At 45.2% G+C, this 13,309-nt stretch overlaps 1 pseudogene; it reads right to left on the minus strand.

Annotated features, from left to right (window-relative positions):
- Window positions 1-12,867: 12,867 nt before the first annotated feature.
- Window positions 12,868-13,047, minus strand: LOC126526633 (U2 spliceosomal RNA; annotated as a pseudogene).
- Between the last annotated feature and the right edge of the window lie 262 nt (window positions 13,048-13,309).

Genomic DNA, 13,309 nt, shown 5'->3' on the forward strand with positions numbered 1-13,309 from the left:
TTGTTGAGGCGCAAAACCACTACGCATGTAAGAGCGTCACATTTCCCTCCGCGCCGAGGAAGCCCGCCGGGCAAGTCAAACAGGCTGTCGAGAAATAAAGGGCGTTAAACAGGCGGCATGCGAAAGTTCAGTCTTTGCTGACCGTCGGCCATTTGATGTGAGACGTGCTATGCGGTAGGTTATTTCGCTAATACGATCAGTAATAGCACAGGGTCCAAGATAGTGGGCAAGTAGTTTTTCACATAATCCACGTTTTCTGGTTGGTTTCCAGAGCCGCACTAAAACCCCAAGGTCATATATCACGTGTCGGCGTCGGCGGTCGTAGCGTGCTTTCGAGCGGTTTCGAGACGGAAGAGAGCGCAAAGAAGCAAGTCGTCGGGCTTCTTCAGCAAGACAGACTGTCTCTGATATACAATGATTATCGTGGCTGGAAAACGGGAAGATAGTGTCTAGTGTATAACGAGGCAAAATTTTCATGTCTAAATGTGAAAAACAAAATGCTACAGCAAGACACTGACAAATTCCAAACTTGTTTTTGGCTTAAAATTGCAAAGCGTGATTCAACTTCTTCATCAAGCTTGCGCATCACTTGTCTGCAGAATGAATAACTGTTTTAAACTTGTTATATTTTGGAGAGAGGTTCGAAAATACTTGTTTGACAAATACCTTTTTGGCCACATAACGCCACGTAAAAATTTGAAGGCTGTGTTATGTTACTCTGCTTTGCATTTTATTCGCTATATGTCAGAAAATGTAGTAATTTTAAGCCTCATTACACACCTGCCTTAAGAGCCTAGAACTATAATAGAAAGGAACGGTTAAAATATCTTTTAGTTTGAGGGAAATGCCTTGCTTGGCGGATATTGATAATTGAAATTCCAATTTCTACATTCTCATTTCATCTATTGTTCCTGTGCAGATTTTTGTTCTGCACAAAAACTTCTGCGCAGATTTCACTTGCCTGTTTCTACAACATCCTTGTAACGTGACCTGTAAGAGCAAGATTTTTTGGGTAGCCAGTACTCTGGTACGAATGTCTGCCTCCTCTGGCTGCGGCAGCAATTATCTTCGAAATCCATTCAGGACCACCTCCGCTGCTATTTGTCACTCTTGTTGATTACTTTCTGTGCGTTTCCTAATTTATTAAGTAATATTGTTTCACTAAGTCACGTGCTGCGAATAGATGTCTTGCTGCATTTTAGCCTGCACTTGTTCTTTAAGCACTGCACTGCATGAAGAGTTCATCCGCATAGTGCGCGTAAGGAAATAACAACATATTCTGATTTCCCTTTCAGCTTCAGTAACATACAATATACAAGGAATTCACTTATGCGTGGCATGCCGAAGAACTGGTCATTATGTATGCGTGATGCTGTGCAAGTATATTGTGATGCTCTACATGGGACACCTACAACGAGTTAAAATTTAATTTTAAAGGAGGCACAATCATAAAAAAAACATGTTTGTATTGGCGAATAGACTGCTGTGCATATTGATTTTTTTTTTCGATGTCAACCGTCCTTTATCTTCTGAGAATTCGCTGCAGCACAGCATTCTGTTTTGAATACTGTTATTTTGCTAAACTGTAGCTTGTAGCCGAATGAAGGATGTCGTTTCTGCCTGAACCTAGACATAATTGATAAATTGTTTCCATGTTAGAAGCTATATCAGTTTGGAGGATGCCCAGCAGACCAACGTTCTGTCATAATTGGTGTTCTTTTATGCAGAAGAGACATCCTTGTTTCACTAAATGGGAACAAATTGGCATTAAATCGGGATACAATGCAAATCTTTCTGTATTCACAAAATAATTGGGGACAGGGGCAGTCTAATATGTTGGTCTAAGCAAAATGCTCTAGTCGACAAGACAGGCTTGGCTACACTATTGTCACGGTTCAGATTCAGAAAAACTGCCTCAGCATCACTCTATACGAGAATATAATATTTTTTTCTGATGCACCTGGGTCATTTAAAATAAATTGTAACTGCGGATACACTTTGTATAACTGTAACCGCTGCTACGAAAATGGGAGGGGATCTTTAATGAACGTTTTCAGTTCTCCCGAAGATTTCTGTTAGCCAAGATTTAGTGTAACGTTAGCATGGCTTATTGAAGTACTTACTGAAGTCAATGGCTACAAAATGACTTGATCAAAACAGCTACTATGCTTTCGATTTATCCCTTCAAGGGATCTTTTAGACATCAAAGAGCTACTTCCGTGTTTTCTGGGAGGGCTTTGTGTCCGACAATGCGACAAACACTCAACACCCAAAACGTTCTTCTGTCCGCAAATAAACGATAGTTCGTGCGTGGGTGTGATTGTGACACGGACGCGGCTGGAGTTCTGATGCATCACTTTCCGGACTGATAGCTCGAAATGCCCTTCCAGTCAAGTTGCGAGACATATGGAAATGCTCCCGACCGGCCGGTCACAAAAATAAAAGGTTTGCCTTCAATCCAAAACTTACGTCACTTGTTTTTCAATGTATTTATGTTCAGTTTATTTTTTCTTTTGCCAGAAGTGTTCCCTCGTCATCCAGATAACCGTATGTGTCTCTGAGAAACATTCGCTACAAGTTACATTTACTTTGGCTGTTGTTTTTGCCGGCGAAACGCCTTTCAGATATACCAATATAAGTTCTAAAAACTAGGTCAGCGGTAAGACATAAACGATAGGCAAAAAAGTATAACTAGAAACTTTTTCGTCGGGAGAGGAGAAAAGGGCGGGCGCCCAGCTTCTCCCCCTCTCGACTTGCGCGAGTCGACATGGCGCTGCTTGAATACGCGAGGGTTCGGTGCTGCGAAACTATTTTCAATATGTTTTAGCTTGTTCTCCGTGGAACTTACGTGATATCATTTCATACGAGGTGTTCGAAGGAGCAGTCTGTAGCCTTTCGGCACAGCAGTATCTGCAGCATGCGGTATTTTCCCTTGGCTGTGCAAACATGTGTCAAGCCTCACGGTGTGCGTTTCAGTGCTCTGAACTATTTTGGCTGTATCGGTTTTGACTTAACGAAGAGCAGTGGCGTTTCTGCCAGCGTGAATCGGAAAATGTTTTCATATCTGATCCATTGCCGTAAGAACTAAAACACAAGAGTACTCGTGCACGTCCAAGCGAATTCAACGCTGAAACATCAAAACGCCGAGCGGTATAAAACATTTGCATCAGGCACTGGCACCGTTCTTACGTATTTCATGTCTAGTAGACCTGAAATCACTGTGTTGTGCCTACGTTACCATTCTGAATGATCCCGATGGCATTGCGCTTCACAGCGATCACACCGGTTAGTAGACATGCATAATACATAAGCGTTTCCTGCTTCGGCCTTGCCTTTTGACCCTTTAATGCAGTAATTTCTAAAAGGGGCCACATACAAAGAATTGGATGCCTATTTCCTGGGATTTAATTTTCGTAAGACAGGCGAGTGTGTCGTAGGCAACTGGACGAACAAGAAAGAATAAATCGGTTTTCACCTTCCTTTTACATAAAAAACACAGTGACTAACGCTGCAATAAGACCTCGCATGGTACTGCCGCATGCTTGGACTTTTAGCTATAAAGCACAAACCGATCCATTATCCAGCATGTACCACTGCTTCGGATGCTCCCGGAGGCCACAGCTAGTCCCTCGACCACGCGAGAAGGTTGATTCACACTGTACAGTATGCTATTATTACTAACCAAAACTTTTATTTGTGGGAAGAGACCTCGTCCAACAAACGCGGTTGTTGCCATGGTATATCTACGGATAACAGTTTTCGTGACAGTTAACAATTCCTCCCAAAGTAAACATCAAGAATTATTTCGCAGCAGTGGAGCATCCACGCTGTTAGGATCGTCGAATCTCTTATAACTATTCCGTGCTACTAAATACAGCTTACAATTAGCTTGATAATGCTGAAGTAAAGGCGAATTCCCGAAAATAATTTTCTGAAACGCATAAAATATCTGCGAGGTTTATTGTAGGTTCAAACACGCGGGTACACATCGCGCTGGAAACCCTGTCTGCCTCCACGTCAGCAGAAACTCCGGCCATGCTAACCTAAATAGGTACAGTATACGTCTCACAAAACCGTTTCGTACTTAGAAGACGCCACGTTAGAGATAAACAGGCCGTGCGAGCGTGAAAATAACCACTGCAAACTTCCACCAATCCTATACCTAGCATGCAACACAGAGCGCTCGGCCATGCCAACATGCGCACTGGCCATCGATGGCGCCATTGACTACGCAGTGTAACGGTGTTCATTAAAAAAACGGCTCCTACGTTGCAGCGTAGCTTCGATAGAAACTCAAGCGTCCATAACCATAAATTTTGTAGTGGCACTAGAGTCATCTATTAGCGCCGCGAGCACTGCACAGAGATAAGAAGATCATTGATAGTACCAATAATTTTAGCGGGCATGTTTTTGTGCGGGGGGGAGGAGGCTTGGAGAAGCGAGAGCAGTTGGCGTAAGGATTCTATTCCCAAAAAGCGTTTTACGGAACGAAGGATTTCGGCTAGCTCTAATTTTTTTGTCTTCTCCCTATGCAGACAGAGAGAGAGAGAGAGAAAACATTTATTCGAACCAACGAGGTGGTTGCTCTTGAGATCGAGTGGGTGGTGTCCTCATTCTACGACTCCACCGGCCATGGCTGCTCGACGTACTTGCTGGAGGAGAGCTCCTTGTCCCGCCAGGGTATCGCCGGTCAGCTGTACCTCCCACCGCTCAGATGACGTACTAGGCGTCTTTAAGTGTTGAGGTTTGCCCCGGCACCCCCACGAGACGTGAAAGAGTGTAGGGCGTGTGTCGCCGCACCAGGGGCAGATGGCGCGATATGTATGTGGGAACATTTTACTGTATCTGCGTAGGTTTGGAAATGTGTTGGTCTGAATAAGTCGGAGAGCTATGGCATCTTCAGCACTGAGCTTTCTGTGAGGCGGAGGATAAGTCCTGCGGTTAAGTGGCTGCATCTCGAGTCGATCGCAGTAATTGGATGGCAGGGGCATGAAGGTAAAGGGTGGGGATTGATGAGACGATTCGTCTTGCCCCGCTCGGTTGATTAGCGCTCGAGCTAGGGCGTTCGCCCTTTCGTTACCCTTCATACCCGCGTGGCCCGGCGTCCACGTGATTTGATGGTATTTTTGTAGCCTCAGGCCTAGAATCTGAGCCGCCTGCAGCGGTGTTCGTCCATTGGTAATGTTACGGCAGGCCTGTTGCGAGTCGGTAACGACATGGACTTTCCTGCCTACCCTGTCTTCTTGCTTTATTACCAGCGCCGCGGCTATGGTCTCAGCCGCAGCTGCGGTCTCTGCCCTTAAGGAGGCCGCGAGGGTCAAGGATTTGTCTCTCCCGTTGACGCGGCTACCGCGAAGAGGCCCCCTACAGGGGACGCCGCCACGTCCACGTACGTTACGTACGGGTCACCCTTGAATTGTCGGCGCTGTCTGTCGACGCGAGCCTTGCGTCGTCCTTCACGGAGTTCATGGCTCATGTGCTTCGGTATCGGGTTCGCCTTGATCTTGCCTCTGACCTCAGGTGGGAGTGATCGTTGCCCATCGAGGGCACGGAGCTCCGTTGTCGTTCCGGTCCGGTGGAGGATGACTCTGCCCGCCGCCGTCTTCTGTAGTCTTGTCTTTTGCGAAGCCATAACAGCGTCCGACAGCTCAGCGAAGGTGTTGTGGATCCCGAGGGCCGCTAACTTCTCGTTTGAGGTGGTGACAGGGAGACCCAGAGCCGTTTTGTACGCGCCTCTGATGATGGCATCGACTTGTTCTTGGTCGCGTTTGTTTAGCGAGTGATAGTGATACGGCATGCTATGCGTTGTTCTGCTGATCACCAAAGCCTGGACGAGGCGAAGCGTGTCCTCTTCTCGCATGCCGTTGTGGCTTCTTGTAATTCGTTTTATAATCCGCGAGATCTGCCTGGTGGTAGACCTTAGGGTTTGGATTGTGTGGGAGGCTTTCAGGTTGCTCTGGACCCAAAAACCCAGAATCCTAGTCTTATTTCCTTCCGTGATCTTCTGGCCCTCAAGAAAGAGGTCGATAGGGCCGGAGAACTTGTAGATTCCTCCTCCGTTCATCCGGATCACCTCGAACTTTTCCGGCGCACAACGCATCCCGCTCGCTGCCGCAAATCTCTACACGGCCGTCGCGGCCTCTTGAAGGGTCACCTCTATTCGCGCTAGGGAGGCCTTGGTGGCCTAGAGCGTGATGTCGTCTGCGTACAGGGCGTAACCTAGGTCGGAGATCTTCCGCAACTCTTTAGTCAGCGCTAGCATTGCGACGTTGAAGAGAATCGGGGAGATTATCGCCCATTGCGGTGTTCCTTTGTTCGGCACGTCGATCGTATCCCTTCGAGTCTGGCCTATTCTGGTGGTTGCCGTCCGGCCCGTCAGGAAGGATTTAACGTAATTAAGGATGCGCTCCCCGCAGCTGATGTCGTTCAGTCCCTTGAGAATGGCCTCGTGAGAGATGTTATCGAAGGCCCCTTTTAGGTCGAGTGCGAGCAGGAGGTGTTCTCCTCCCTTCGGGATGCCCTTGAGAACTTCCTATGCAGACAGTTTATTCTGCGGTGAGGAAGGCACAAATTGATAGGCACTGCAAATCACACTTGAAGGACTCACATAACTGCAGATTCCAGCACTATTAATCCCTCTGTATAACCAGAGAGGTGTACTGACGTACCATGCCGCAATGAATTTTTGAGGGTCCACGGGAGAGCAGTGCAACCACGCACCAATTCAGAACCTTGCGTAGATTATATCTCTTCACATGGAGGATGATCGCAGATGTAAACAGTCAAGCTGAACAAAGACCAAGCATGCTGTGCACGTTAAAAAAATTCCGGTAGAGCCTACTTCACGAGAAATATCGCCGTTTATGGGATTATCGTTGATGCGATGTAGCGACACGCCGTATGTGAACATTATCGAAACGTGTCATGCAGAAAGTGCGTGTGCATCCTAGGGCCGTATAACGTAAAACTATTCCAATATATTTTATTCCAATAGCTTGACGTCAAATTTGCGTAACCGCCGACGCAAGCATCGGGCGGTCACCCGCAAGGTTGTCTTATCAAACCAATCAAATGCTCCCCTCGTTCATAGGAGGTCACTTTTGTTTGCTTGAAAAACGAATAACATTGCCTGCACTGAGCGGCTTGTCTTATCTGATTGGCTCACAAGAGGCGAGGAGCATGCTCAATGGGAGAGGGATTCGATGAGGCCGAGCCACGGCATTAACATCGATAACCGGATGAAGAGAGTGGTGCCGGCGTCTGCGATTGGTCCGTTTCTCTTACTTAGCTTGCGGTGGCTCGTCGACAATCGCGGCGGCATGCCATGGAAGCTTAAGAATGACGCTAAAACGAATCCGCTGCAAAGAAGAGTTGGCAGAACGAGGTCGTAAACGTACCGAAAGTTCTCGAAAACATTACACGGCCACGCAGAAAGATTTATGACACGCAAATAAACCTATGCTGTCCGGCAGGGGCGAGTAGCCAGTGCCTGAGCGATCGGCGGCAGCCATCTTTTATTCCTTTCGGAACGGGGCAGCCTGCGGCTATTCAGAGAAAAATTCAGTTTTTTTCAGCATATTAATGCACCTTTAACGCGTACGCGTCACGTTGACATGGTGAGTTCTCGCGGTTTTCTGACGTCGCGTGACAGGCAGGTGAAGTGGGTGCAGCTTTAAAATTTTGACCAATAGTCGAGGTCTAACGGCAAAAAGCCGTCGAATCAGAAATACCTATTTTTCTTTTGTTCTGTCAAATCATGCATAATCAACGTGTACACGTCATATCAGATGGAGAGGTATCGCGGTTTCGTGACGTCGCATTACAGACAGGCGAAGGGGGGGGGGGTGGTCCAAAAAAGTGTGTGACCAATCGCGGAGGGCTGATTGCAGAATTGGAATAGAAAAGTTTGGAATAGCTTTACGTTATAGCGCCCCTAGCTCCTTTCTCGCACTTACATCTCGATATGCTGAACAAATCAACACGTGGCGCTTGTCTTAATATATACGACGGGAGTTATATACAGCCCAGCGCCAAGGAAATTTTAAAGGATGTGTTTTCATTGAAGAGTGACGCAAACCTAGTGCCACATACCAAGTAGCCTAAGTTGTTCAGGCGGTAGGTTTCGAACCCGCTTCCTTCCGCACAACGGCCCGTTGCTTTACGCATTAAACCATGGGGCTACCCGGTGACCCAACTTGGTGCGCAGATTGTTACACAATCGAACAGACAGTCCCTCGACAGACTCCCAATAGTGCATGAAGTTCCTAAAGAACTCTAATCACGTAAAAAACACGACAGTAGACGTGTGAACTTGCCGGATTACAACCCAGTTTAGAGTGAAGCTGTTTCTTTTGCAGTCAGACTGCTCCGTTTGAACATTTGCCCACGTATAACGCTTTAAAGCATTTAGAGACATTTTTATGATGGAAGTAACATTTCACAAACTTTTTATATCGCCAGGACATTGATCACAGTGTCTTCCTCCCTCTCCTCACCTCCACTCCCCAGTATTCATATATTTGATCACAGTTGCGTTCGCACTGACGATGAAAACCTCGAACCTCTGGGTCACTTTCATACATAATGTACTGCAAATGCCATAATTGGTCGCGGCGCATTAAATTTCTTCTTGAGATTACCCATAACATGATGTTTACTTTCTCCTAATATAAACAAGGTACTTTGTCGAATTGACCGAGGACGTCGTTGAAACCAACTGCCACATTCGTATGACGCGCGTAAATTGGGACAACGACGAGGGTTCAGTAAATATTTCCTTTACGTTTAATAAAATCATGCACGTGATAATTTTGTCACTTATTACACTTACTATGACCCACTTTTCCTTAAAATGTATATAAGCCTGTTATAACCCCACATTCATATCGAGTAATTGCGAAGCATTACTGCTAGCAGCCTTATCAAACTTTCCAAAGCTTGCATACAAAACTTTCTCAAATGCTATATTTGATCAACATGCAATTCATATTGCGTGCATAGTTTCCATATTGTTCCACTCATGTTCGCTAAATGTCTCCATGCTGAAGTTTGCAGTTATACCACACTCCGGGCTAAATTCTGCGCCCATCTTAGAAAACACTCATAATGCTCGAGAGCTTTTGAATGCCAATTCTTTTAAACGACCCAGATAGCAGACCTAGTTTTAACTGTTTCTACACCCCGCTCATTACAGGGCGCCTACAGTCAACCAACGTGAAGAAGCTGCGTCGCTGAGGTAAGTTCACCATGGAAACTTCCGATCTAGCACGAAAATATGAAAAGGTGGGGGTTCAGCAATTACTTACAGTGCTTATAACTTAGCCAGAACCGCTAACATTTTGTCACATGTTGTAACTACTATGGCGCACTTCATAAATGAATGCAAAATCGGCGTAACATACAGCTATTTAAGATCATTGAATAGTACAGCTCAGAGCGGCTGTAAGAAGCTTTCTACAACTTGACTACCTTTTTTTTTTTTTACAAAGGATGTATTCCATGAAAACACAATGAGTTTCAAAGAGAAACTTGACATACACTTTGCCTTACGTTCGCTATATTTGACTTCAATAGTTGTAGTCGTTATGTCATGGCAGAGACCTAAACTTTGCGTCGCTCACGCAACAGAAGACTTTCTGCATACCGTAATTAACCCACACACATTAATCTTAGCCTACATGTTACGCATGAAACCTGCCTCTTATATTGCTTAAATATAAGCAAGGCACATCATCGAGTTCCCAGACGACACAGGAGAAACCAACAGAGGACCTCATATAAAACGTAAAGATAGCTTTGAGTAATTATTTCAAGTTTTATTTCAGACAAAAAGGTGAAATTTTGGCCAAAATTGCGAATAGCGCGAGTATGACACTTTATAATTCTTGAAGAAGTAAAGGTCTACAAAGGCTGTAGTTAAGCTTCACAGATTAAACAATTGAGGCTCGTCACACTCAACGCACTTACCATTTTACCAAGCTATAGATACCGTGGGTCTCTTTGTTAACCGAGGAGACCGAGTGAACGTGACTTGAGACCTTGCATATTACATAAAATTTGCGAGAAGGCGAGCAACCGGCAGTTACATTCATAGATATAATAAGTCTACGCACTTTCTGCACACGTTACGATTAAAGTAACCCCCATGTTCTTCAATATAATAAATCTCTGCAAATATTGGTCTTGCTTGGAAATCTGAGAAGGTTTTCAGGCGTTTCATGCTATGCTTTTATACAGGCTAACACGAGGGTACAGCACTTTTCATTTCAATATTGATTAACACCTTTAGAAGATTTCCCAGCATGTTATCCTTTAAAAATCTCCCATTCTGCTAAGATTGGGAGATTGTGGCTTTGCGAGTGATATAATTAAAAAAAAAGAACTAGCAGACAGCATCTTCGACCGCTTCTAGTCGTATTAACAGCTACGCTGTAAAGCATGTGTGCTGATGATCACATGAAATTGCATTTCATGCTTCAACTTTGCGTGCCCGCAAAGACCAATGCCTTTTCAGACCGGCCAAAAATGTAACAGCGTGCCTGTCTAGACGGAATGCACGTCTTTATTTTGCCATTGTCGTTTCTTATACTGCTTACAAATATATATGCGCGGACACAGAGGAACCAACAGCGCCAATTAACCTACCCAGCTGTATTTCCAGCAATAATGTAGTATTATCTGGTTCTGTGCATGTGATGACGCCGAGAATGGAACGAATGAAAATTCGGACAAATGCATCGAAGAATAGGAACGTGGCATCAGAACAGCACGGGGCGCCCATGTTTTGCTCATAGCCTAGAAACTAATAAAAACACAAAAAGCGTAAAGTTTCATCAAAAATTTCTCACCTTAAATTACCAGAGTGAACGCGAGGCATTGTTTTTTTTTAATATTAAAGAAAATATGATATTGTGACTGAGTGATATACTTTTTTATCGGCTGAAAAGGAAAACGAGAAAGACGATGCAAGAGATTGCTCGCTGGGTCCCTCTGACCGTGTCATGCATCGTCTATATCGTTTTTCACCCTCCGAAATGTAATAAGTTCACCTCATTCTTAACAATGCCTACTAAATTATCGCTGAAGTTGTGTAATTTTTCGGCACAAACATATGCAAAAGTATGTCTCACCTTGAGAAATTTTCCTCTTGACACAGTGTCACCCCGGGCAAGTCCTAAACAGACTACTGTCTCAACAGAGAAACTGTCTCAACACTGTAGCAACTACTTTAAATTTCACAACGCTATTTAAACTTTCCAGCACAGTTAATTGTCACTTGTTTCATTTTTCTTTCTGAGATCTTGATCATGTGCCCCTAAAAGAATTTTTATGACGACACATGCCGAGTTGCACGTGAAGTTTGACAGCATTTGCATGCCAAAAATGAATAATGTGTTCTCCGAATGACGATATCGCATTGCGTGCGTCAAGCGCTCTGAAGCCGATGCCCGAAAACCCAGGATGAAGGATGTATGCTGACGTGCGCGGTGTACGAATTGGTTCGAGCCCAAGCACATTTATAATTAACAAAGAAAAATGTTATAGTACGCTACTGGTAAAAGTGTAGAGCATAGGACAAAGTTCGCCATGGTTTAGCCAGAAAGTGCCTCGCCAAATGTAAAATAAACTTCTAAGCGCCCAACGTAAAAACCACGCCACCAGACACGTCTCAGAGAAACCATTGTATGCTGCGCACACTGCACCAAGTCAAACGTATTCTGCATAAACTATGCCTAAGAATACTAGTTTGCACTTGCGAACTACACGGCATGACCCCACTGTTCTCTTGTCAGGGCTTATCAACCAATGTTTTCTAAGAATCGAAATCTTTGCTGATTCACGTGGCGCTTCCTTTGACCCTATCTCTTTCATGGAGCAAAGGCTTCTGCTCCAATTGAGAAGCCAGCAGCAAGCACCAGCCGCAAGTGCGAGAAGAGGTAAGTTAATACCTTGCTCTAAAAGTCGTGTTATGTAGAAACTAAGCCACCATGAAGTTTTACCTAATGTGACAATAAAATCATGCACGCTGTAATGCCAGAGAGGCTTTGAGACGACATAGCGGTGATAAAGAAAATCCTAAAGTCCCCTACACCCTCTCGAGCTCGACGGCGAGTGAACGGTTTCTCTCTTGCCTTCGCTACCTTCTCTGCGGGTGCCTCTCCTTCTCGCCGCATACTTCTCTAGAAGCTGCATAGGCGTCACGTGAGTACCGAAGGTCACATTTGTAGCGCAGTAAACGGCAGTCACGTGTGCCACGACTCGCACAGCAATACACGTGAACAGGTGAAATTCGTGATATAGTTTTTGTATTCAGGTCAGGCAAGCGAGGCGATGAGCAAAAGTTTGCGTGTGACTACATGACACGAGCTTGCTGCCAAATAGATGGACACCGGTGTCCCTCACATATAACCAACCGGCAATTTCTGTGGTCTCATTGAAAAACTCCTGCAGCGTAATTTCGAGCCGCACAAGGTACTGCAACCTTTGGCGCACTACAGTATTACATCATAGCCGATAGTGTTACCCTTTCATAGCGGTACTGCTTATGGCCAGAACTCCACGTAGTGTGCCTTAAACGACACTGCCCCCGCTAGCTAATGGAGTGACTTATTTCTCTTATGTGTTGTTTATGTGAATTCACCAAACTGTCTATATGTTGGGTGGGCATCTATATATATATATATATATATATATATATATTAGTAGTGGACAGACTTGATCCGTGGCACCAGATTCCACGAACAATGTTCTCGAATTTGTCTATGTGATATCTGTGTATTCTTTTCTTGTACAGCGAACCTGTATACGGCTAGGTTCTGGAAAAAAATCGCTTGCGTCTACGAGCCATGTAGGTCGAGAATTTAGCCCCATAAGTGGGCCGATCCTGAAGATAGTGCAATACCGGGCTGAGCCATGGCGGAGGTGAAGCAGGTTTTGTGTTCCGCCAACTTGCACAAATAATTTTAATACCTTATAGGTACAAATACATCCCCCATCAGATATTAAGATGATAAAAGACACTACACGTTGACCGTGTTGACCAAGTCTACATTCGCACTGCCCTCTCTCTGTCGGTGTTTAGGCACTTGAGTAACTCCTTTCCTTTCATTCCGCTCTCCCATGGCTGTGGTCCTGCAATCGTGCTGCCCACTAGGAGCGCGAGGCGGAAAGGTATGCTTACCGTCCATGCGGCCCCGATCCCACAAACTTGGGACGTGTCACAGGAGCAATGGCCAGGTTTGAGAGGGAGTTTGTAGGGAAGCAATTTTATGTGGTCTGTGGTGTGTGTGTCTGCTTTTGGTTTTCGAAG

Source organism: Dermacentor andersoni, chromosome 6 (genome assembly GCF_023375885.2).
Source record: "Dermacentor andersoni chromosome 6, qqDerAnde1_hic_scaffold, whole genome shotgun sequence".
Taxonomy (NCBI): Eukaryota; Metazoa; Arthropoda; class Arachnida; order Ixodida; family Ixodidae; genus Dermacentor; species Dermacentor andersoni.